The 25,000-nt window shown below is 61.3% G+C and overlaps 3 non-coding genes across 3 annotated transcripts; all 3 read left to right on the forward strand.

Moving 5' to 3' along the window:
* The first annotated feature begins 11,995 nt into the window (after window positions 1-11,995).
* Window positions 11,996-12,114, forward strand: LOC131867373 (5S ribosomal RNA). Its single transcript, XR_009365931.1, has one exon. It is a non-coding gene; the product is annotated as a 5S ribosomal RNA (ribosomal RNA).
* Window positions 12,115-18,029: 5,915 nt separating this feature from the next.
* Window positions 18,030-18,148, forward strand: LOC131867386 (5S ribosomal RNA). Its single transcript, XR_009365944.1, has one exon. It is a non-coding gene; the product is annotated as a 5S ribosomal RNA (ribosomal RNA).
* A 5,989-nt stretch (window positions 18,149-24,137) lies between these two features.
* LOC131867387 (5S ribosomal RNA) lies at window positions 24,138-24,256 on the forward strand. Its single transcript, XR_009365945.1, has one exon. It is a non-coding gene; the product is annotated as a 5S ribosomal RNA (ribosomal RNA).
* Window positions 24,257-25,000: the final 744 nt, after the last annotated feature.

The raw sequence follows: 25,000 nt of genomic DNA on the forward strand, positions 1-25,000 counted from the left end.
AAGGCGGCAGAGGAGGTTACCAGCCGAAGGATGCAGTAGCAATAACAGGTATAGTTCCGCGGCGGCCGAGAAGACTCACCGCATAGGAATCGGGATGCGAGGCGAGGGATGCGGCGGGAAGGCCCCGACGGCTAAACGGAAGAGGCTGCAGGGCCGCCTCGGAATGGTCCAAGCATCGGACGCGATTGGGACGACTACCAGTGCCAACCCCTTATCCCGCGATGCGTCCGATACACAGATAGTTCCAAGGCGGCCGAGGAGCCTCACCGCATATCAATCGGGGTGCGAGGCGAGGGATGGGGCGGGAAGGCCCCAACGGCTAGACGGAAGAGGCTTCAGGGCCACCTCGGAATGCTCCAAGCATCGGACGCGCTTGGGGCGACTACCAGTGCCAACCCCTTATCTCGCGATGCGTCCGATACACAGATGGTTCCAAGGCGGCCGAGGAGCCTCACCGCATAGCAATCGGGGGTGCGAGGCGAGGGATGGGGCGGGAAGGCCCCAACGGCTAGACGGAAGAGGCTTCAGGGCCGCCTCGGAATGGTCCAAGCATCGGACGCGCTTGGGGCGACTACCAGTGACAACCCCTCATCCCGCGATGCGTCCGATACGAAGATGGTTCCAAGGCGGCCGAGGAGCCTCACCGCATAGCAATCGGGGTGCGAGGTGGGGGATGCGGCGAGATGGCCCCAACGGCTAGACGGAAGAGGCCACAGGGCCGCGTCGGAATAGTCCAAGCATCGGACGCGCTTGGGGCGACTACCAGTGACAACCCCTTATCCCGCGATGCGTCCGATACGAAGATAGTTCCAAGGCGGCCGAGGAGCCTCACCGCATAGCAATCCGGGTGCGAGGTGGGGGATGCGGCGAGATGGCCCCAACGGCTAGACGGAAGAGGCTGCAGGGCCGCCTCGGAATAGTCCAAGCATCGGACGCGCTTGGGGCGACTACCAGTGACAACCCCTTATCCCGCGATGCTTCCGATACGAAGACAGTTCCAAGGCGGCCGAGGAGCCTCACCGCATAGCAATGGGGGTGCGAGGTGAGGGATGCGGCGAGATGGCCCCAACGGCTAGACGGAAGAGGCCACAGGGCCGCCTCGGAATAGTCCAAGCATCGGACGCGCTTGGGGCGACTACCAGTGACAACCCCTTATCCCGCGATGCATCCGATACGAAGATAGTTCCCAGGCGGCCGAGGAGCCTCACCGCATAGCAATCGGGGTGCGAGGCGAGGGATGCGGCGAGATGGCCCCAAAGGGTAGACGGAAGAGGCTGCGGGGCCGCCTCGGAATAGTCCAAGCATCGAACGCGCTTGGGGCGACTACCACTGCCAACCCCTTATCCCGCGATGCGTCCGATACACAGATAGTTCCGAGGCGGCCGAGGAGCTGGGGGATGCGGCGAGATGGCCCCAACGGCTAGACGGAAGAGGCTGCAGGGCCGCCTCGGAATAGTCCAAGCATCGGACGCGCTTGGGGCGACTACCAGTGACAACCCCTTATCCCGCGATGCGTCCGATACACAGATAGTTCCGAGGCGGCCAAGGAGCCTCACCGCATAGCAATCGTGGTGCGAGGTGGGGGATGCAGCGAGATGGCCCCAACGGCTAGACGGAAGAGGCTGCAGGGCCGCCTCGGAATGGTCCAAGCATCGGACGCGCTTGGGGCGACTACCACTGCCAACCCCTTATCCCGCGATGCGTCCGATACACAGATAGTTCCAAGGCGGCCGAGGAGCCTCACCGAATAGCAATCGGGGTGCGAGGCGAGGGATGCGGCGAGAAAGCCCCAACGGCTAGAGGGAAGAGGCTTCAGGTCCGCCTCGGAATGGTCCAAGCATCGGACGCGCTTGGGGCGACTACCAGTGACAACCCCTTATCCCGCGACGCGTCCGATACACAGATAGTTCCAAGGCGGCCGAGGAGCCTCACCGCATAGCAATCGGGGTGCGAGGCGAGGGATGCGGCGAGAAGGACCCAACGGCTAGACGGAAGAGGCTTCAGGGCCGCCTCGGAATGGTCCAAGCATCGGACGCGCTTGGGGCGACTACCAGTGACAACCCCTTATCCCGCGACGCGTCCGATACACAGATAGTTCCAAGGCGGCCGAGGAGCCTCACCGCATAGCAATCGGGGTGCGAGGCGAGGGATGCGGCGAGAAGGACCCAACGGCTAGACGGAAGAGGCTTCAGGTCCGCCTCGGAATGGTCCAAGCATCGGACGCGCTTGGGGCGACTACCAGTGACAACCCCTTATCCCGCGACGCGTCCGATACACAGATAGTTCCAAGGCGGCCGAGGAGCCTCACCGCATAGCAATCGGGGTGCGAGGCGAGGGATGCGGCGAGAAGGACCCAACGGCTAGACGGAAGAGGCTTCAGGGCCGCCTCGGAATGGTCCAAGCATCGGACGCGCTTGGGGCGACTACCAGTGACAACCCCTTATCCCGCGATGCGTCCGATACACAGATAGTTCCAAGGCGGCCGAGGAGCCTCACCGCATAGCAATCGGGGTGCGAGGCGAGGGATGCGGCGAGAAGGACCCAACGGCTAGACGGAAGAGGCTTCAGGGCCGCCTCGGAATGGTCCAAGCATCGGACGCGCTTGGGGCGACTACCAGTGACAACCCCTTATCCCGCGACGCGTCCGATACACAGATAGTTCCAAGGCGGCCGAGGAGCCTCACCGCATAGCAATCGGGGTGCGAGGCGAGGGATGCGGCAAGAAGGACCCAACGGCTAGACGGAAGAGGCTTCAGGGCCGCCTCGGAATGGTCCAAGCATCGGACGCGCTTGGGGCGACTACCAGTGACAACCCCTTATCCCGCGACGCGTCCGATACACAGATAGTTCCAAGGCGGCCGAGGAGCCTCACCGCATAGCAATCGGGGTGCGAGGCGAGGGATGCGGCGAGAAGGACCCAACGGCTAGACGGAAGAGGCTTCAGGTCCGCCTCGGAATGGTCCAAGCATCGGACGCGCTTGGGGCGACTACCAGTGACAACCCCTTATCCCGCGACGCGTCCGATACACAGATAGTTCCAAGGCGGCCGAGGAGCCTCACCGCATAGCAATCGGGGTGCGAGGCGAGGGATGCGGCGAGAAGGACCCAACGGCTAGACGGAAGAGGCTTCAGGGCCGCCTCGGAATGGTCCAAGCATCGGACGCGCTTGGGGCGACTACCAGTGACAACCCCTTATCCCGCGACGCGTCCGATACACAGATAGTTCCAAGGCGGCCGAGGAGCCTCACCGCATAGCAATCGGGGTGCGAGGCGAGGGATGCGGCGAGAAGGACCCAACGGCTAGACGGAAGAGGCTTCAGGGCCGCCTCGGAATGGTCCAAGCATCGGACGCGCTTGGGGCGACTACCAGTGACAACCCCTTATCCCGCGATGCGTCCGATACACAGATAGTTCCAAGGCGGCCGAGGAGCCTCACCGCATAGCAATCGGGGTGCGAGGCGAGGGATGCGGCGAGAAGGACCCAACGGCTAGACGGAAGAGGCTTCAGGGCCGCCTCGGAATGGTCCAAGCATCGGACGCGCTTGGGGCGACTACCAGTGACAACCCCTTATCCCGCGACGCGTCCGATACACAGATAGTTCCAAGGCGGCCGAGGAGCCTCACCGCATAGCAATCGGGGTGCGAGGCGAGGGATGCGGCGAGAAGGACCCAACGGCTAGACGGAAGAGGCTTCAGGGCCGCCTCGGAATGGTCCAAGCATCGGACGCGCTTGGGGCGACTACCAGTGACAACCCCTTATCCCGCGACGCGTCCGATACACAGATAGTTCCAAGGCGGCCGAGGAGCCTCACCGCATAGCAATCGGGGTGCGAGGCGAGGGATGCGGCGAGAAGGACCCAACGGCTAGACGGAAGAGGCTTCAGGGCCGCCTCGGAATGGTCCAAGCATCGGACGCGCTTGGGGCGACTACCAGTGACAACCCCTTATCCCGCGACGCGTCCGATACACAGATAGTTCCAAAGCGGCCGAGGAGCCTCACCGCATAGCAATCGGGGTGCGAGGCGAGGGATGCGGCGAGAAGGACCCAACGGCTAGACGGAAGAGGCTTCAGGGCCGCCTGGGAATGGTCCATGCATCGCACGCGCTTGGGGCGACTACCAGTGACAACCCCTTATCCCGCGACGCGTCCGATACACAGATAGTTCCAAGGCGGCCGAGGAGCCTCACCGCATAGCAATCGGGGTGCGAGGCGAGGGATGCGGCGAGAAGGACCCAACGGCTAGACGGAAGAGGCTTCAGGGCCGCCTCGGAATGGTCCAAGCATCGGACGCGCTTGGGGCGACTACCAGTGACAACCCCTTATCCCGCGACGCGTCCGATACACAGATAGTTCCAAGGCGGCCGAGGAGCCTCACCGCATAGCAATCGGGGTGCGAGTCGAGGGATGCGGCGAGAAGGACCCAACGGCTAGACGGAAGAGGCTTCAGGGCCGCCTCGGAATGGTCCAAGCATCGGACGCGCTTGGGGCGACTACCAGTGACAACCCCTTATCCCGCGATGCGTCTGATACACAGATAGTTCCAAGGCGGCCGAGGAGCCTCACCGCATAGCAATCGGGGTGCGAGGCAAGGGATGCGGCGAGAAGGACCCAACGGCTAGACGGAAGAGGCTTCAGGGCCGCCTCGGAATGGTCCAAGCATCGGACGCGCTTGGGGCGACTACCGTTGCCAACCCCTTATCCCGCGATGCGTCTGATACACAGATAGTTCCGAGGCGGCCGAGGAGCCTCACCGCATAGCAATCGGGTTGCGAGGCAGATTATTGGGAAGGGAACCCCCTGGGATGCGGCTCAAGCAGTGCCCAAAGGGACTGGAATGCGGAATCACATCGAGAGACCCAAATGCTATACGAGGGCTCAAATCGAATTATCGATTTGGCCACGACATGGACGCATCGGAACGACTACCTTTGCCGAACCACTCGCAATTGCATCCATACCGAAACCAATAGACATTTCCGTTAGAGCCCTCGCATAGCATTCGGGAATCTCGCATGCCCCTCTAAATCGACCAATGCTGGCGCTCAACGAAAATCCGAGCGCTACCACCGTTCGAGCGCCAGCATTGGTCGAGTTAGAGGGGCACGGGGGAGAATGCTCCAGTCAACACCTCCCCTATATAAGTTATTTGTCCGATTCTCGCACAACCGTAGTCTGCCTCGTCGAATCAAACAACGGTCCCAGATTCCGACTTCCGTTCCGTAGAGACCCAAAAGCTAGATGGAGGCTCGCAAGAAAGAGAGTCGGCGCATAGCAATCGGGTTTCTCGAACGTTTAGGGACCGAGCTCACTTGCGGATAGGGCAAAATCCGCCAAGCAACCCAAAAGCTAGACGGGGGCTCGAATCGAATCGCCTAGGCGGCCACAACAACGACGTGTTGGATCGACTACCAGTGCCAAACCATTCAGCAAGACTAGTCTGTGTCGAGGCCGGATAGAGATTCTCAGAGAGCGCCCGTATAGCATTTAGGAGACCTGCCGCGTCCCTCACACTCGACAAATGGTGGTGCACGTTTATAAATCCGAGCGATCCCAACCCTTTCAAGCACCAACATCGGTCGAGATAGAGGGGCACGGAGGGGGCTGCGTGAGACAACACAGTCCCCTATATAAGTTATTTGTCCGATTCTCACACATCCGAAGAATGGTCATCAAATCGGACAACAGCCCAAACTTCCGACTTCCGTCCCAGAAAGCCCAAGAGCTATCTAAAACGTTCATGGCCGGAACTCGATCGCGGCTATACCAGTCCGCCAAGCAACCCAAAAGCTAGACTGGAGCTCTAGTCGAATCACCTCTGTGGCCATTGCAAGGACGTGTTGGAGCGACTACCATTGCCGAACCATTCCGCAGGTCGAGTCCATACCAAGGCCGCATAGAGATTCACGATGAGCTCCTGCATAGCAATCAGGAGACTTGCCGTGTCCATCACAATCGATAAATCCTGGTGCAAGATTTTTGCATCCGAGCGCTCCAACCAGTCGAGCACCAGCATCAATCGACATAAACGGGCACGGGGGGAGGATGCTCGAGAACACTACCTCCCCTATATAAGTTATTTGTCCGATTCTCAAGCAGCCGAAGTCTGGTCATCGAATCGGGTCAAAGACCACAACTTCCGACTTTACCCACAATGCAAGTCATCGAATCGAACATCGGCCCCCGAGTCGGACTCCATGCGTCTGTCAGGTCATCGGACCCAAATTCCGCCTTCCTGCGCATGGCGGGCCATCAATATCAACTCGGTCATCGGACCCAAACTCCGCCTTTCTGCGCATGGCACGCCTTCAAATCGGTCATCGGACCCAAATTCCGCCTTCCTGTGCATGGCGGGCCATCAACATCAACTCGGTCATCGGACCCAAATTCCGCCTTTCTGCGCATGGCACGCCATCAACTCGGTCATCGGACCCAAATTCCGCCTTCCTGCGCATGGCAGGTCATCGGACACAAATTCAGACCTCGCCAATATGCCTACGTATCGAATCGGTCATCGGACCCAACTTCCGACTTCATCCATACTGTAGGGTCTTTGAGGTTGGCGCGGTGCGCTCAACCCGGGGAGTCGACCCATCGAAGCATACACCTCCCCTATATAAGCTATTTGTCCGATTCCCACACCTGTGTAGTTTGCACCTCTGACCAGGACATCGACCCCAACTTCCGAACTCGACTGCAACGACGGCACCAGCGCCTTGGTGCGCACCTTGCGACGCACAGTCCCAACATTCGCCTTCCTGCACATGGCAGGTCATCGGACCCAAATTCCGACCTCGCGAGTATGCCTACATATCGAATCGGTCATCGGACACAACTTCCGACTTCATCCATACCGTAGGGTCTTTGAGGTTGGCGCGGTGCGCTCAACCCGGGGAGTCGACCCAACGAAGCATACACCTCCCCTATATAAGCTATTTGTCCGATTCCCACACCTGTGTAGTTTGCACCTCCGATCAGGACATCGACCCCAACTTCCGAACTCGCCTGCAACGACCGAACCAGCGCCTTGGTGCGCACCTTGCAACGCACAGTGCCAACATTCGCCTTCCTGCACATGGCAGGTCATCGGACCCAAATTCCGACCTCGCGAGTATGCCTACATATCGAATCGGTCATCGGACCCAACTTCCGACTTCATCCATACCGTAGGGTCTTTGAGGTTGGCGCGGTGCGCTCAACCCGGGGAGTCGACCCAACGAAGCATACACCTCCCCTATATAAGCTATTTGTCCGATTCCCACACCTGTGTAGCTTGCACCTCCGATCAGGACATCGACCCCAACTTCCGAACTCGACTAAAAAGACCGCACCAGCACCTTGGTGTGCACCTTGCAACGCACAGTGCCAACATTCGCCTTCCTGCACATGGCAGGTCATCGGACCCAAATTCCGACCTCATGAGCATACCTACTAATCGAATCGGTCATCGGACCCAACTTCCGACTTCATCCATACCGTAGGGTCTTTGAGGTTGGCGCGGTGCGCTCAACCTGGGGAGTCGACCCATCGAAGCATACACCTCCCCTATATAAGCTATTTGTCCGATTCCGACACCTGTGTAGTTTGCACCTCCGCTCAGGACATCGACCCCAACTTCCGAACTCGCCTGCAACGACCGAACCAGCGCCTTGGTGCGCACCAAAAGTGCGCACTTTTGGAGGGCACTTTTGTGCGCTCCAAAGGTGCGCACTTTTGGAGGGCACTTTTGTGCGCTCCAAAGGTGCGCACTTTTGGAGGGCACTTTTTGGAGGGCACTTTTGTGCGCTCCAAAGGTGCGCACTTTTGGAGGGCACTTTTTGGAGGGCACTTTTCTGCGCTCCAAAGGTGCGCACTTTTGGAGGGCACTTTTTGGAGGGCACTTTTCTGCGCTCCAAAGGTGCGCACTTTTGGAGGGCACTTTTTGGAGGGCACTTTTCTGCGCTCCAAAGGTGCGCACTTTTGGAGGGCACTTTTTGGAGGGCACTTTTCTGCGCTCCAAAGGTGCGCACTTTTGGAGGGCACTTTTGTGCACTCCAAAGGTGCACACTTTTGGAGGGCACTTTTTGGAGGGCACTTTTCTGCACTCCAAAGGTGCGCACTTTTGGAGGGCACTTTTTGGAGGGCACTTTTGTGCGCTCCAAAGGTGCGCACTTTTGGAGGGCACTTTTTGGAGGGCACTTTTGTGCGCTCCAAAGGTGCGCACTTTTGGAGGGCACTTTTGTGCACTCCAAAGGTGCGCACTTTTGGAGGGCACTTTTCCTGCGCTCCAAAGGTGCACACCTAGGTGAGCACCTTCGACCACACCTTGTAGCACACCAAACTCTGACTTTCGACTTCATCCGCAATGCAGGGTCTTTGAGGTTGGCGCAATGCGCACAACCAGGGGAGTCGACCCATCAAACCCAACACCTCCCCTATATAAGCTATTTGTCTGATTCTCATACATGCGTAGCCTGCAGGAGCAATTAGGACATCGACCCCAACTTTCGGCTTCTAAACGAAAACAAGGTCTTTGAGGTTGGTGTAATGCGAACAACTAGGGGAGTCAACCCATCAAACCCAACACCTCCCCTATATAAGCTATTTGTCTGATTCTCATACATGTGTAGTCTACAGGAGCAATTAGGACATCGACCCCAACTTTTGACTTCTTAACGAAAACAAGGTCTTTGAGGTTGACGTAATGCGCACAACCAGGGGAGTCGACCCATCAAACCCAACACCTCCCCTATATAAGCTATTTGTCCGATTCTCATACATGTGTAGCCTACAGGAGCCATTAGGACATTGACCCCAACTTTTGACTTCTTAACGAAAACAAGGTCTTTGAGGTTGGCGTAATGCGCACAACCAAGGGAGTTGACCCATCAAACCCAACACCTCCCCTATATAAGCTATTTGTCTGATTCTCATACATGTGTAGCCTGCAACAACGATTAGGACATCCACCCCAACTTCTGAATTCGTCTGCGTTGACCGCACCAAAGGTGCACGCCTTGGTGCTCACCAAAATCCGACTTCCGACTTCTTCTGCTATGCGGGGTCTTTGAGGTTGGCGCAGTGCGCACAACCAGGGGAGTCAACCCACCGAATGCAACACCTCCCCTATATAAGCTATTTGTCTGATTCTCATACATGCGTAGACTGCAGCAATGATTAGGACATCCACCCCAACTTTTGACTTCTTAAACAAGACAGGGTCTTTGAAGTTGGTGCAGTGCACACAACCAGGGGAGTCGACCCATCAAACGCAACACCTCCCCTATATAAAGCTATTTGTCCGATTCTCATACGTGTAGTCTGCAGCAGCGATTAGGACATCGACCCCAACTTCCGAATTCGTTTGCATTGACCGCACCAAAGGTGCACGCCTTGGTGTGCACCTTGGAGTGCACTTTGGTGCTCACCTCGGTGCACACTTTGGTGTGCACCTCGGTGTGCACCAAAGGTGCGCACCTTGGAGCGCACCAAAGGTGTACACTTTGGAGCGCACCACATAGGGTCTTTGAGAGGTTGGCGCAGTGCGCACACCAAGGTGGGTGTTGAGGTGCGTGCCGAGGTGGGTGGGTGCTAGGGTGCGCTCCATGGTGGGTGCCAGGGTGGGTGCGTGCTAGGGTGGATTCCAAAGAGGGTCATAGGGTGGGTGCCAAGGTGGGTTGGTGATATAGTGGGTTCAAAGGTGGGTACTAGGGTGGGTTCCAAGGTGGGTCACAAGTTGGGTGCCAGGATGCGTGGGTGTTAGGTTGGGTGCCAAGGTGGGCTCCTGCGTGGGTGGGTGCTAGGGTGGGTTTCAAGGTGGACGCGAGGGCGGGTGCCAAGGTGGGTAACAAGTTGGGTGTTAGGATGGGTGAGTGCTAGAGTGGGTGCCAAGGTGGGTGGGTGCTAAGGTGGATGCCAAGGTGGTTCACAGGGTGGGTGGGTTCTAGGGTGAGTTCCAAGGTGGGTCACAGGTTTAGTGCTAGGGTGCGTGTCAAGGCGGGTGTCGAGGTGCCTGGGTGCTAGGGTGTGGATGCCAATGTGGGTCATAGGGTGGGTACTAGGGTGGGCTGCAATGTGGGTGCCAAGGTGGGTAACATGCTCGGTTGGTTCTAAATTGGGTGTCAGGGTGGGTGTGCACCCACCTTGCCCGAGGTGGGTGCCAAGGTGCCAGTGTGGGTGGGTGCTAAGGTGGATGCCAAGGTGGGTGAGAAGGTGGGTGATAGGTTGAGTGGTAGGATGGGTGGGTGCCAAGATGGGTCACAGGGTGGGTGCAAGGGTGGGTAGGTGCTAGGGTTGGTGTCAGGGTGGGTGGGTGCTAGGTTGGGTTCCAAGGTGGGTGCGAGGGTGAGTGTCAAGGTGGGTCACAGGTTAGGTGCTAGGATGGGTGAGTGCTAGGGTGCAAAGGTGCCAGGGTGGGTGCTAGGATGGGTCGATGCTAGGGTGAGTGGCAAGGTGGGTCCACAAGTGTCAAGGTGGGTGCCGAGGTGGGTGCCAACTTGGGTTCCAAGGTGGGTGCCAAGTGGGCGACTGCTATGGTGGATGCCAAGGTGGGTCACGGGGTGGGTGCCAAGTTGCTAGGTTGTGTTCCAAGGTGGGTGCCAACGTGGCTGCTAGGGTGCGTGGGTTAAAGGGTGTGTCACAACGTGGGTGCCAGGATGGGTGCGCACCCACACTGGCCAAGACGGGTGCAAGGTTGGGTTCCAAGCCCGGTCACAGGCTGGGTGCTAGGATGGGTGGGTGCCAAGGTGGGCACCAGGGTGGGTGCACCCACCCTGGCCAAGGTGGGTCACGGGGTGGGTCCTAGGGTGGGTAACAGGGTGGGTACTAAGGTGCGTGCCAAGGTGGGTCATGGGGTGGGTGCCAAGGTGGGCACCAGGGTGGGTGTGCACCAACCCTAGCCAGGGTAGGTCACGGGGTGGTTGTCGGGGTGGGCGTCAAGGAGCCAAGGTGGGTGGCAAGTAGCCAAGTTGCGTGCCAAGGTGGGTGTCGGGGTGGGTGCCAAGGATCCAAGGTGGGTGCCAAGGAACCAAGGTGGGTGTCTGGGTGGGTGCCGAGGTGGGAGCCAGGGTGGGTCCCAAGGTGAGTGCAAAGGTGGGTGCCAGGGTCAAGGTGAGTGCCAATGTGGGTTCCAAGGTGCCAGGGTCAGGGTGAGTGCCAATGTGGGTTCAAAGGTGCTAAGTTGGGTGCGAGGTTGGGTGCGAGGGTGGGTGGGTGCCAAGGTGTGCTAGGTGGAAGCCCGGGTGGGTCGGCATCCCATGGGTGTCGAGTTGGGTGCCTGATGGGTGCTTCTTGTCAAGTTTTAGTCGTCGGGACTCATTTCGAGCCTTAGAGGTCGTTTCTTGTCCGGTTGCCCTGTCTTCGACCTGGGAACCCAATTTTGGTCCTCGGGTCCCATTTTTTTTTGTCTCGCATCCCACTTTTGGCCTGTGGCCTTTTCGGGGTCGATTCTCGTTTTGGGCATCAGAGCATGTTTCTTCTCCTAAAACCCAATATTTGTTTATTAAGTCTCGGAACACATTTTTGTTCTCGTGGACCCATCATGGGTCTTGGAACGCATTTGTGGTCCTTGGGTCCCATTTTGCATCCCGAAACTTGTGTTTTGGTGCTTGATCCCTATTTTGGGTGCCCACCTTGCACCAAGTGCGCACCCGGGGCAAACCGAGCGCCTTGGTGCACCGGGGCAAGATCGAGCGTGCACCCGAGGCGCCCCGAACATGCACCAAGGTGCACTCGGCCCACATGTGAGCGCAGGTCGTTGCGCCCGAGGTGGTGTGTGGGCACCGCGTTGCAGACGGGACACTGCACGCACACGACGCCCCGTCCAGGTGCACGCACGTAGGCCGGGCCGGGTGCACACCCGACGCCCTAGCAAGGTGCGCGCACCCGGGCAGGGCTCACACTTGGCGAACGGGGCGCACTTCGCGAGGGAGGGTGTGCACCTCGACGGGGGTGGGTGGCCGGGGTGGATTCGCACGTGGGTCGCGGTTTGCTAAGTACACACTGCGACAAGCTCATAACGGGTGCGATCATACCAGCGTTAGTGCACCGGATCCCATCAGAACTCCGCAGTTAAGCGCGCTTGGGCCGGAGTAGTACTAGGATGGGTGACCTCCCGGGAAGTCCCGGTGTTGCACCCTTTCTTAGTTTTTCGCCGGGCGTCGCAATGCTATTTGAATAAACCTTTTGCCCGTTTGCGTTCTCGTCGGGGCCGGGCCGGGCCGGGGTGCGCTGCCCGCACTACCGCGCGCGCGGGGGCGACACCGAGCGCGCACCCGAGGCGCCCCGAGCACACAGGCCACGGTGCAACCCGGGCGTTGTGCGCGCACCCCGGTGCGCCCGAGGTGCTGCGCGCGCACCCAGGTGAAATCGGTGTGCACCTCGGCCAGTGCGCGCTCGGTCGAGTCGCGCACGTTGGCCAAGGTGCACGGTGATGTTTCTTACTCTAAGGTTCCGCACCAGACGCCCGGGACAGGTGAGCGAAGCTGGGCGGGGCCGGGTGCGCGGCCGGGGTAGGTGCACGCAGCTGGAGAGAGCTTTGGAGCACACCAGAGGTGCGCACCTTGGAGCACACTTCGGAGCGCACCAATGATGCGCTCCATTCAAAAGTTTCCTGAAAAGGCAAAAAAAGTTGAGATTATAGAATTTCCCACTTGAGAGATTGTAAAAAAAAAAAATTTAAAATGAAGGAAACGCGGGTGCCAAGGTGTGCGCGCCCGGGTGCGCAGCCCAGCCAAGGTGTGCGCACCAAGGCGCCCACCCTGGCGAAGGTGCACGCAAGGTGCGCACCCGAGGCAAACCGGACAATTAACCCAACTTTCGACTTCGCGCGCACCTGCGCACCTTGGAGCGCACTTCGGAGCGCTCCTTGTTGCGCACCAATCTTGGGCACCTCGGAGTGCACCATGGCGCCCACCAAGGTGCGCACCCGGGGCAAACCGAGCTCCGACTTCGTGCGCACCTTGGAGCGCACGAAAGGTGCGCACCATGGCGCCCACCAAGGTGCGCAGCCCAGCCAAGGCGTGCGCATCAAGGTGCGCACCCTGGCGAAGGTGCGCACCCGGGGCAAACCGAGCTCCGACTTCGTGCGCACCTTGGAGCGCACAAAGGGTGCGCAACCCAGCCAAGGTGTGCGCACCCCGGGCAAACCGAGCTCCGAATCGTGCGCACCTTGGAGCACACTTCGGAGCCCTCCTTGGTGCGCACCGATGTTGCGCACCTCGGAGCGCACCCGGGGAAAACAATGCAATTAACCCGACTTTCGACTTCGTGGGCACCTCGGAGCGCTCTCGGGTTCGCACCTCGGAGCACACCGAGGTGCGCACCTTTGATGCGCTGCCTTCACCAATTTCCAGAAAAGGCAAGAAAACATTGAGAAGGTGTGCGCACCGAGGTGCCCACCCTGGCGAAGGTGCACGCGAGGTGCGCACCCGGGGCAAACCGGGCTCCGACTTCGTGCACGCCATGCTGCGCACCTTGGAGGGCCATGGTGCGCACCTTGGAGCACACTTCGGAGCGCTCAATGGTGCCCAACCCAGCCAAGGTGCCCACCGCGGCGAAGGTGCACGCGAGGTGCGCACCCGGGGCAAACCGGGCTCCGACTTCGTGCACGCCGCACCTTGGAGCACACTTCGGAGCGCTCCTTGGTGCGCACCAGGGCGCGCAACCCAGCCGAGGTGCCCACCCCGGCGAAGGTGCACGCGGGGTGCGCACCCGAGGCAAACCGGGCTCCGACTTCGTGCACGCCATGGTGCCCACCGCGGCGAAGGTGCACGCGAGGTGCGCACCCGGGGCAAACCGGGCTCCGACTTCGTGCACGCCGCACCTTGGAGCACACTTCGGAGCGCTCCTTGGTGCGCACCAGGGCGCGCAACCCAGCCGAGGTGCCCACCCCGGCGAAGGTGCACGCGAGGTGCGCACCCGGGGCAAACCGGGCTCCGACTTCGTGCACGCCATGGTGCCCACCGCGGCGAAGGTGCACGCGAGGTGCGCACCCGGGGCAAACCGGGCTCCGACTTCGTGCACGCCGCACCTTGGAGCACACTTCGGAGCGCTCCTTGGTGCGCACCATGGTGCCCACCAGGGCGCGCAACCCCGCCGAAGGTGCACGCGAGGTGCGCACCCGGGGCAAACCGGGCTCCGACTTCGTGCACGCCGCACCTTGGAGCACACTTCGGAGCGCTCCTTGGTGCGCACCAGGGCGCGCAACCCCGCCGAAGGTGCACGCGAGGTGCGCACCCGGGGCAAACCGGGCTCCGACTTCGTGCACGCCATGGTGCGCACCAGGGTGCCCACCGCGGCGAAGGTGCGCACCCGGGGCAAACCGGGCTCCGACTTCGTGCACGCCGCACCTTGGAGCACACTTCGGAGCGCTCCTTGGTGCGCACCAGGGCGCGCAACCCAGCCGAGGTGCCCACCCCGGCGAAGGTGCACGCGAGGTGCGCACCCGGGGCAAACCGGGCTCCGACTTCGTGCACGCCATGGTGCCCACCGCGGCGAAGGTGCGCACCCGGGGCAAACCGGGCTAGGACTTCGTGCACGCCGCACCTTGGAGCACACTTCGGAGCGCTCCTTGGTGCGCACCATGGTGCCCACCAGGCCGCGCAACCCAGCCAAGGTGTGCGCACCAAGGTGCACGCGAGGTGCGCACCCGGGGCAAACCGGGGTCCGGCTTCGTGCACGCCGCACCTTGGAGCACACATCGGGGCGCTCCCGGGTTCGCACCGGCGTTGCGCACCGTGGTGGGCACCTCGGAGCGCACCGTGGTGGGCACCTCGGAGCACACCAAGGTGGGCAGCGAGGTGCGCACCTTTGATGCGATGCCTTCACTAATTTCCATAAAAGGCAAAAGAAAACGAGATTTTAAAATTTCCGTTTTGAAAGATAGTGAGAAAAAGGGAATGCTGGTGCCATCTTGAGCCCGCCCTGGTGCGCAGCCCAGCCAAGGTGTGCGCACCAAGGTGCCCACCCTGGCGAAGGTGCGCGCCCGGGCAATTAACCCAACTTCCAACTTCGCGCGCGCCAGGGTGGGAGCGCACCCAACAACCGGGCCTGGGAAGAGCCAATGCGAGAAACCCCACCAAACGCTCTGACAAAAAAAGAGGGGGCGCTCCAGTAACCCCGCTTCGGAGCGCACCCTGGGCAAACCCAGCCAGGGTGCCCACCCCGGCCAAGGTGCAGGCGAGGTGCGCACCCGGGGCAAACCGGGCTCCGACAACGTGCACGCCGCACCTTGGAGCACACTTCGTAGCGCTCCCGGGTGCGCACCTCAGAGCACACCAAGGTGGGCAGCGAGGTGCGCACCTTTGATGCGCTGCCTTCACTAATTTCCAGAAAAGGCAAAAAAAAGAGGAGATTTTAAAATTTCCGTTTTGAAAGATAGTGAAAAAAACGGAACGCGGGTGCCATCTTGAGCCCGCCCGGGTGCACAGCCCAGGTAAGGTGCCCACCCTGGCAAAGGTGCGCACCCGGGCAATTAACCCTACTTCCGACTTCGTGCGCGCCAGGGTGGCAACCGGGCCTGGGAAGAGCCAATGCGAGAAACCCCACCAAACGCTCCGACAAAAAAAGAGGCGGCGCTCCAATAACCCCGCTTCGGAGCGCAGCCGGGGCAAACCCAGCCAAGGTGCCCACCCCGACGAAGGTGCACGCGAGGTGCGCACCCGGGGCAAACCGGGCTCCGACAACGTGCACGCAGCACCTTGGAGCACACTTCGAAGCACTCCCGGGTGCCCACCGGCGTTGCGCACCGTGGTGGGCAGCGAGGTGCGCACCTTTGATGCGCTGCCTTCACTAATTTCCAGAAAAGGCAAAAAAAAATGAGATTTTAAAATTTCCGTTTTGAAAGATAGTGAAAAAAACGGAACGCGGGTGCCATCTTGAGCCCGCCCTGGTGCGCAGCCCAGGCAAGGCATGCGCACCAAGGTGCCCACCCGCGGTGCACACCCGGGGCAAACCGGGCTCCGACTTCGTGCAGGCCGCACCTTGGAGCACACTTCGAAGCGCTCCTTGGTGCGCACCATGGTGCCCACCAGGGCGCACCCGGGGCAAACCGGGCTCCGACTTCGTGCACGCCGCACCTTGGAGCACACATCGGAGCGCTCCCAGGTTCGCACCAGCGTTGCGCACCTTTGATGCGCTGCCTTCACTAATTTCCAGAAAAGGCAAAAAAAAACGATATTTTAAAATTTCCGTTCTGAAAGATAGTGAAAAAAACGGAACGCGGGTGCCATCTTGAGCCCTTCCTGGTGCGCAGCCCAGGCAAGTTGTGCGCACCAAGGTGCCCACCCTGGCGGAGGTGCGCGCCCGGGGCAAACCGGGCTCCGACTTCGTGCACTGCATGGTGCCCACCAAGGCGCGCAACCCAGCCAAGGTGCCCACCGCAGCGAAGGTGCACGCGAGGTGCGCACCCGAGGTGCACACCCGGGGCAAACCGAGCTCCGACTTCGTGCACGCCGCACCTTGGAGCACACTTCAGAGCGCTCCTTGGTGCGCACCAGGGCGCGCAACCCAGCCAAGGTGCTCACCCCGGCGAAGGTGCACGCGAGGTGCGCACCCGGGGCAAGCCGGGCTCGGACTTCGTGCACGCCGCACCTTGGAGCACACATCGGAGCGCTCCCGGGTTCGCACCAGCATTGCGCACCTTTGATGCGCTGCCTTCACTAATTTCCAGAAAAGGCAAAAAAAAAAAAAAAACGAGATTTTAAAATTTCCGTTTTGAAAGATAGTGAAAAAAACGGAACGCGGGTGCCATCTTGAGCCCGCCCTGGTGTGCAGCCCAGGCAAGTTGTGCGCACCAAGGCACCCACCCTGGCCAAGGTGGGTCACGGGGTGGGTCCTAGGGTGGGTAACGGGGTGGGTACTAAGGTGCGTGCCAAGGTGGGTCATGGGGTGGGTGCCAAGGTGGGCACCAGGGTGGGTGTGCACCAACCCTAGCCAGGGTAGGTCACGGGGTGGTTGTCGGGGTGGGCGTCAAGGAGCCAAGGTGGGTGGCAAGTAGCCAAGTTGCGTGCCAAGGTGGGTGTCGGGGTGGGTGCCAAGGATCCAAGGTGGGTGCCAAGGAACCAAGGTGGGTGTCTGGGTGGGTGCCGAGGTGGGAGCCAGGGTGGGTCCCAAGGTGAGTGCAAAGGTGGGTGCCAGGGTCAAGGTGAGTGCCAATGTGGGTTCCAAGGTGCCAGGGTCAGGGTGAGTGCCAATGTGGGTTCAAAGGTGCTAAGTTGGGTGCGAGGTTGGGTGCGAGGGTGGGTGGGTGCCAAGGTGTGCTAGGTGGAAGCCCGGGTGGGTCGGCATCCCATGGGTGTCGAGTTGGGTGCCTGATGGGTGCTTCTTGTCAAGTTTTAGTCGTCGGGACTCATTTCGAGCCTTAGAGGTCGTTTCTTGTCCGGTTGCCCTGTCTTCGACCTGGGAACCCAATTTTGGTCCTCGGGTCCCATTTTTTTTTGTCTCGCATCCCACTTTTGGCCTGTGGCCTTTTCGGGGTCGATTCTCGTTTTGGGCATCAGAGCATGTTTCTTCTCCTAAAACCCAATATTTGTTTATTAAGTCTCGGAACACATTTTTGTTCTCGTGGACCCATCATGGGTCTTGGAACGCATTTGTGGTCCTTGGGTCCCATTTTGCATCCCGAAACTTGTGTTTTGGTGCTTGATCCCTATTTTGGGTGCCCACCTTGCACCAAGTGCGCACCCGGGGCAAACCGAGCGCCTTGGTGCACCGGGGCAAGATCGAGCGTGCACCCGAGGCGCCCCGAACATGCACCAAGGTGCACTCGGCCCACATGTGAGCGCAGGTCGTTGCGCCCGAGGTGGTGTGTGGGCACCGCGTTGCAGACGGGACACTGCACGCACACGACGCCCCGTCCAGGTGCACGCACGTAGGCCGGGCCGGGTGCACACCCGACGCCCTAGCAAGGTGCGCGCACCCGGGCAGGGCTCACACTTGGCGAACGGGGCGCACTTCGCGAGGGAGGGTGTGCACCTCGACGGGGGTGGGTGGCCGGGGTGGATTCGCACGTGGGTCGCGGTTTGCTAAGTACACACTGCGACAAGCTCATAACGGGTGCGATCATACCAGCGTTAGTGCACCGGATCCCATCAGAACTCCGCAGTTAAGCGCGCTTGGGCCGGAGTAGTACTGGGATGGGTGACCTCCCGGGAAGTCCCGGTGTTGCACCCTTTTTTAGTTTTTCGCCGGGCGTCGCAATGCTATTTGAATAAACCTTTTGCCCGTTTGCGTTCTCGTCGGGGCCGGGCCGGGCCGGGGTGCGCTGCCCGCACTACCGCGCGCGCGGGGGCGACACCGAGCGCGCACCCGAGGCGCCCCGAGCACACAGGCCACGGTGCAACCCGGGCGTTGTGCGCGCACCCCGGTGCGCCCGAGGTGCTGCGCGCGCACCCAGGTGAAATCGGTGTGCACCTCGGCCAGTGCGCGCTCGGTCGAGTCGCGCACGTTGGCCAAGGTGCACGGTGATGTTTCTTACTCTAAGGTTCCGCACCAGACGCCCGGGACAGGTGAGCGAAGCTGGGCGGGGCCGGGTGCGCGGCCGGGGCAGGTGCACGCAGCTGGAGAGAGCTTTGGAGCACACCAGAGGTGCGCACCTTGGAGCACACTTCGGAGCGCACCAATGATGCGCTCCATTCAAAAGTTTCCTGAAAAGGCAAAAAAAGTTGAGATTATAGAATTTCCCACTTGAGAGATTGTAAAAAAAAAAAATTTAAAATGAAGGAAACGCGGGTGCCAAGGTGTGCGCGCCCGGGTGCGCAGCCCAGCCAAGGTGTGCGCACCAAGGCGCCCACCCTGGCGAAGGTGCACGCAAGGTGCGCACCCGAGGCAAACCGGACAATTAACCCAACTTTCGACTTCGCGCGCACCTGCGCACCTTGGAGCGCACTTCGGAGCGCTCCTTGGTGCGCACCAATCTTGGGCACCTCGGAGTGCACCATGGCGCCCACCAAGGTGCGCACCCGGGGCAAACCGAGCTCCGACTTCGTGCGCACCTTGGAGCGCACGAAAGGTGCGCACCATGGCGCCCACCAAGGTGCGCAGCCCAGCCAAGGCGTGCGCATCAAGGTGCGCACCCTGGCGAAGGTGCGCACCCGGGGCAAACCGAGCTCCGACTTCGTGCGCACCTTGGAGCGCACAAAGGGTGCGCAACCCAGCCAAGGTGTGCGCACCCCGGGCAAACCGAGCTCCGAATCGTGCGCACCTTGGAGCACACTTCGGAGCCCTCCTTGGTGCGCACCGATGTTGCGCACCTCGGAGCGCACCCGGGGAAAACAATGCAATTAACCCGACTTTCGACTTCGTGGGCACCTCGGAGCGCTCTCGGGTTCGCACCTCGGAGCACACCGAGGTGCGCACCTTTGATGCGCTGCCTTCACCAATTTCCAGAAAAGGCAAGAAAACATTGAGAAGGTGTGCGCACCGAGGTGCCCACCCTGGCGAAGGTGCACGCGAGGTGCGCACCCGGGGCAAACCGGGCTCCGACTTCGTGCACGCCATGCTGCGCACCTTGGAGGGCCATGGTGCGCACCTTGGAGCACACTTCGGAGCGCTCAATGGTGCCCAACCCAGCCAAGGTGCCCACCGCGGCGAAGGTGCACGCGAGGTGCGCACCCGGGGTAAACCGGGCTCCGACTTCGTGCACGCCGCACCTTGGAGCACACTTCGGAGCGCTCCTTGGTGCGCACCAGGGCGCGCAACCCAGCCGAGGTGCCCACCCCGGCGAAGGTGCACGCGGGGTGCGCACCCGGGGCAAACCGGGCTCCGACTTCGTGCACGCCATGGTGCCCACCGCGGCGAAGGTGCACGCGAGGTGCGCACCCGGGGCAAACCGGGCTCCGACTTCGTGCACGCCGCACCTTGGAGCACACTTCGGAGCGCTCCTTGGTGCGCACCAGGGCGCGCAACCCAGCCGAGGTGCCCACCCCAGCGAAGGTGCACGCGAGGTGCGCACCCGGGGCAAACCGGGCTCCGACTTCGTGCACGCCATGGTGCCCACCGCGGCGAAGGTGCACGCGAGGTGCGCACCCGGGGCAAACCGGGCTCCGACTTCGTGCACGCCATGGTGCCCACCGCGGCGAAGGTGCACGCGAGGTGCGCACCCGGGGCAAACCGGGCTCCGACTTCGTGCACGCCGCACCTTGGAGCACACTTCGGAGCGCTCCTTGGTGCGCACCATGGTGCCCACCAGGGCGCGCAACCCCGCCGAAGGTGCACGCGAGGTGCGCACCCGGGGCAAACCGGGCTCCGACTTCGTGCACGCCGCACCTTGGAGCACACTTCGGAGCGCTCCTTGGTGCGCACCAGGGCGCGCAACCCCGCCGAAGGTGCACGCGAGGTGCGCACCCGGGGCAAACCGGGCTCCGACTTCGTGCACGCCATGGTGCGCACCAGGGTGCCCACCGCGGCGAAGGTGCGCACCCGGGGCAAACCGGGCTCCGACTTCGTGCACGCCGCACCTTGGAGCACACTTCGGAGCGCTCCTTGGTGCGCACCAGGGCGCGCAACCCAGCCGAGGTGCCCACCCCGGCGAAGGTGCACGCGAGGTGCGCACCCGGGGCAAACCGGGCTCCGACTTCGTGCACGCCATGGTGCCCACCGCGGCGAAGGTGCGCACCCGGGGCAAACCGGGCTAGGACTTCGTGCACGCCGCACCTTGGAGCACACTTCGGAGCGCTCCTTGGTGCGCACCATGGTGCCCACCAGGCCGCGCAACCCAGCCAAGGTGTGCGCACCAAGGTGCACGCGAGGTGCGCACCCGGGGCAAACCGGGGTCCGGCTTCGTGCACGCCGCACCTTGGAGCACACATCGGGGCGCTCCCGGGTTCGCACCGGCGTTGCGCACCGTGGTGGGCACCTCGGAGCGCACCGTGGTGGGCACCTCGGAGCACACCAAGGTGGGCAGCGAGGTGCGCACCTTTGATGCGATGCCTTCACTAATTTCCATAAAAGGCAAAAGAAAACGAGATTTTAAAATTTCCGTTTTGAAAGATAGTGAGAAAAAGGGAATGCTGGTGCCATCTTGAGCCCGCCCTGGTGCGCAGCCCAGCCAAGGTGTGCGCACCAAGGTGCCCACCCTGGCGAAGGTGTGCGCCCGGGCAATTAACCCAACTTCCAACTTCGCGCGCGCCAGGGTGGGAGCGCACCCAACAACCGGGCCTGGGAAGAGCCAATGCGAGAAACCCCACCAAACGCTCTGACAAAAAAAGAGGGGGCGCTCCAGTAACCCCGCTTCGGAGCGCACCCTGGGCAAACCCAGCCAGGGTGCCCACCCCGGCCAAGGTGCAGGCGAGGTGCGCACCCGGGGCAAACCGGGCTCCGACAACGTGCACGCCGCACCTTGGAGCACACTTCGTAGCGCTCCCGGGTGCGCACCTCAGAGCACACCAAGGTGGGCAGCGAGGTGCGCACCTTTGATGCGCTGCCTTCACTAATTTCCAGAAAAGGCAAAAAAAAGAGGAGATTTTAAAATTTCCGTTTTGAAAGATAGTGAAAAAAACGGAACGCGGGTGCCATCTTGAGCCCGCCCGGGTGCACAGCCCAGGTAAGGTGCCCACCCTGGCAAAGGTGCGCACCCGGGCAATTAACCCTACTTCCGACTTCGTGCGCGCCAGGGTGGCAACCGGGCCTGGGAAGAGCCAATGCGAGAAACCCCACCAAACGCTCCGACAAAAAAAGAGGCGGCGCTCCAATAACCCCGCTTCGGAGCGCAGCCGGGGCAAACCCAGCCAAGGTGCCCACCCCGACGAAGGTGCACGCGAGGTGCGCACCCGGGGCAAACCGGGCTCCGACAACGTGCACGCAGCACCTTGGAGCACACTTCGAAGCACTCCCGGGTGCCCACCGGCGTTGCGCACCGTGGTGGGCAGCGAGGTGCGCACCTTTGATGCGCTGCCTTCACTAATTTCCAGAAAAGGCAAAAAAAAATGAGATTTTAAAATTTCCGTTTTGAAAGATAGTGAAAAAAACGGAACGCGGGTGCCATCTTGAGCCCGCCCTGGTGCGCAGCCCAGGCAAGGCATGCGCACCAAGGTGCCCACCCGCGGTGCACACCCGGGGCAAACCGGGCTCCGACTTCGTGCAGGCCGCACCTTGGAGCACACTTCGGAGCGCTCCTTGGTGCGCACCATGGTGCCCACCAGGGCGCACCCGGGGCAAACCGGGCTCCGACTTCGTGCACGCCGCACCTTGGAGCACACATCGGAGCGCTCCCAGGTTCGCACCAGCGTTGCGCACCTTTGATGCGCTGCCTTCACTAATTTCCAGAAAAGGCAAAAAAAAACGATATTTTAAAATTTCCGTTCTGAAAGATAGTGAAAAAAACGGAACGCGGGTGCCATCTTGAGCCCTTCCTGGTGCGCAGCCCAGGCAAGTTGTGCGCACCAAGGTGCCCACCCTGGCGGAGGTGCGCGCCCGGGGCAAACCGGGCTCCGACTTCGTGCACTGCATGGTGCCCACCAAGGCGCGCAACCCAGCCAAGGTGCCCACCGCAGCGAAGGTGCACGCGAGGTGCGCACCCGAGGTGCACACCCGGGGCAAACCGAGCTCCGACTTCGTGCACGCCGCACCTTGGAGCACACTTCAGAGCGCTCCTTGGTGCGCACCAGGGCGCGCAACCCAGCCAAGGTGCTCACCCCGGCGAAGGTGCACGCGAGGTGCGCACCCGGGGCAAGCCGGGCTCGGACTTCGTGCACGCCGCACCTTGGAGCACACATCGGAGCGCTCCCGGGTTCGCACCAGCATTGCGCACCTTTGATGCGCTGCCTTCACTAATTTCCAGAAAAGGCAAAAAAAAAAAAAAAACGAGATTTTAAAATTTCCGTTTTGAAAGATAGTGAAAAAAACGGAACGCGGGTGCCATCTTGAGCCCGCCCTGGTGTGCAGCCCAGGCAAGTTGTGCGCACCAAGGCACCCACCCTGGCCAAGGTGGGTCACGGGGTGGGTCCTAGGGTGGGTAACGGGGTGGGTACTAAGGTGCGTGCCAAGGTGGGTCATGGGGTGGGTGCCAAGGTGGGCACCAGGGTGGGTGTGCACCAACCCTAGCCAGGGTAGGTCACGGGGTGGTTGTCGGGGTGGGCGTCAAGGAGCCAAGGTGGGTGGCAAGTAGCCAAGTTGCGTGCCAAGGTGGGTGTCGGGGTGGGTGCCAAGGATCCAAGGTGGGTGCCAAGGAACCAAGGTGGGTGTCTGGGTGGGTGCCGAGGTGGGAGCCAGGGTGGGTCCCAAGGTGAGTGCAAAGGTGGGTGCCAGGGTCAAGGTGAGTGCCAATGTGGGTTCCAAGGTGCCAGGGTCAGGGTGAGTGCCAATGTGGGTTCAAAGGTGCTAAGTTGGGTGCGAGGTTGGGTGCGAGGGTGGGTGGGTGCCAAGGTGTGCTAGGTGGAAGCCCGGGTGGGTCGGCATCCCATGGGTGTCGAGTTGGGTGCCTGATGGGTGCTTCTTGTCAAGTTTTAGTCGTCGGGACTCATTTCGAGCCTTAGAGGTCGTTTCTTGTCCGGTTGCCCTGTCTTCGACCTGGGAACCCAATTTTGGTCCTCGGGTCCCATTTTTTTTTGTCTCGCATCCCACTTTTGGCCTGTGGCCTTTTCGGGGTCGATTCTCGTTTTGGGCATCAGAGCATGTTTCTTCTCCTAAAACCCAATATTTGTTTATTAAGTCTCGGAACACATTTTTGTTCTCGTGGACCCATCATGGGTCTTGGAACGCATTTGTGGTCCTTGGGTCCCATTTTGCATCCCGAAACTTGTGTTTTGGTGCTTGATCCCTATTTTGGGTGCCCACCTTGCACCAAGTGCGCACCCGGGGCAAACCGAGCGCCTTGGTGCACCGGGGCAAGATCGAGCGTGCACCCGAGGCGCCCCGAACATGCACCAAGGTGCACTCGGCCCACATGTGAGCGCAGGTCGTTGCGCCCGAGGTGGTGTGTGGGCACCGCGTTGCAGACGGGACACTGCACGCACACGACGCCCCGTCCAGGTGCACGCACGTAGGCCGGGCCGGGTGCACACCCGACGCCCTAGCAAGGTGCGCGCACCCGGGCAGGGCTCACACTTGGCGAACGGGGCGCACTTCGCGAGGGAGGGTGTGCACCTCGACGGGGGTGGGTGGCCGGGGTGGATTCGCACGTGGGTCGCGGTTTGCTAAGTACACACTGCGACAAGCTCATAACGGGTGCGATCATACCAGCGTTAGTGCACCGGATCCCATCAGAACTCCGCAGTTAAGCGCGCTTGGGCCGGAGTAGTACTGGGATGGGTGACCTCCCGGGAAGTCCCGGTGTTGCACCCTTTTTTAGTTTTTCGCCGGGCGTCGCAATGCTATTTGAATAAACCTTTTGCCCGTTTGCGTTCTCGTCGGGGCCGGGCCGGGCCGGGGTGCGCTGCCCGCACTACCGCGCGCGCGGGGGCGACACCGAGCGCGCACCCGAGGCGCCCCGAGCACACAGGCCACGGTGCAACCCGGGCGTTGTGCGCGCACCCCGGTGCGCCCGAGGTGCTGCGCGCGCACCCAGGTGAAATCGGTGTGCACCTCGGCCAGTGCGCGCTCGGTCGAGTCGCGCACGTTGGCCAAGGTGCACGGTGATGTTTCTTACTCTAAGGTTCCGCACCAGACGCCCGGGACAGGTGAGCGAAGCTGGGCGGGGCCGGGTGCGCGGCCGGGGCAGGTGCACGCAGCTAGAGAGAGCTTTGGAGCACACCAGAGGTGCGCACCTTGGAGCACACTTCGGAGCGCACCAATGATGCGCTCCATTCAAAAGTTTCCTGAAAAGGCAAAAAAAGTTGAGATTATAGAATTTCCCACTTGAGAGATTGTAAAAAAAAAAAATTTAAAATGAAGGAAACGCGGGTGCCAAGGTGTGCGCGCCCGGGTGCGCAGCCCAGCCAAGGTGTGCGCACCAAGGCGCCCACCCTGGCGAAGGTGCACGCAAGGTGCGCACCCGAGGCAAACCGGACAATTAACCCAACTTTCGACTTCGCGCGCACCTGCGCACCTTGGAGCGCACTTCGGAGCGCTCCTTGGTGCGCACCAATC

This window comes from Cryptomeria japonica, unplaced genomic scaffold, assembly GCF_030272615.1.
Source record: "Cryptomeria japonica unplaced genomic scaffold, Sugi_1.0 HiC_scaffold_169, whole genome shotgun sequence".
NCBI classification, from domain to species: Eukaryota; Viridiplantae; Streptophyta; class Pinopsida; order Cupressales; family Cupressaceae; genus Cryptomeria; species Cryptomeria japonica.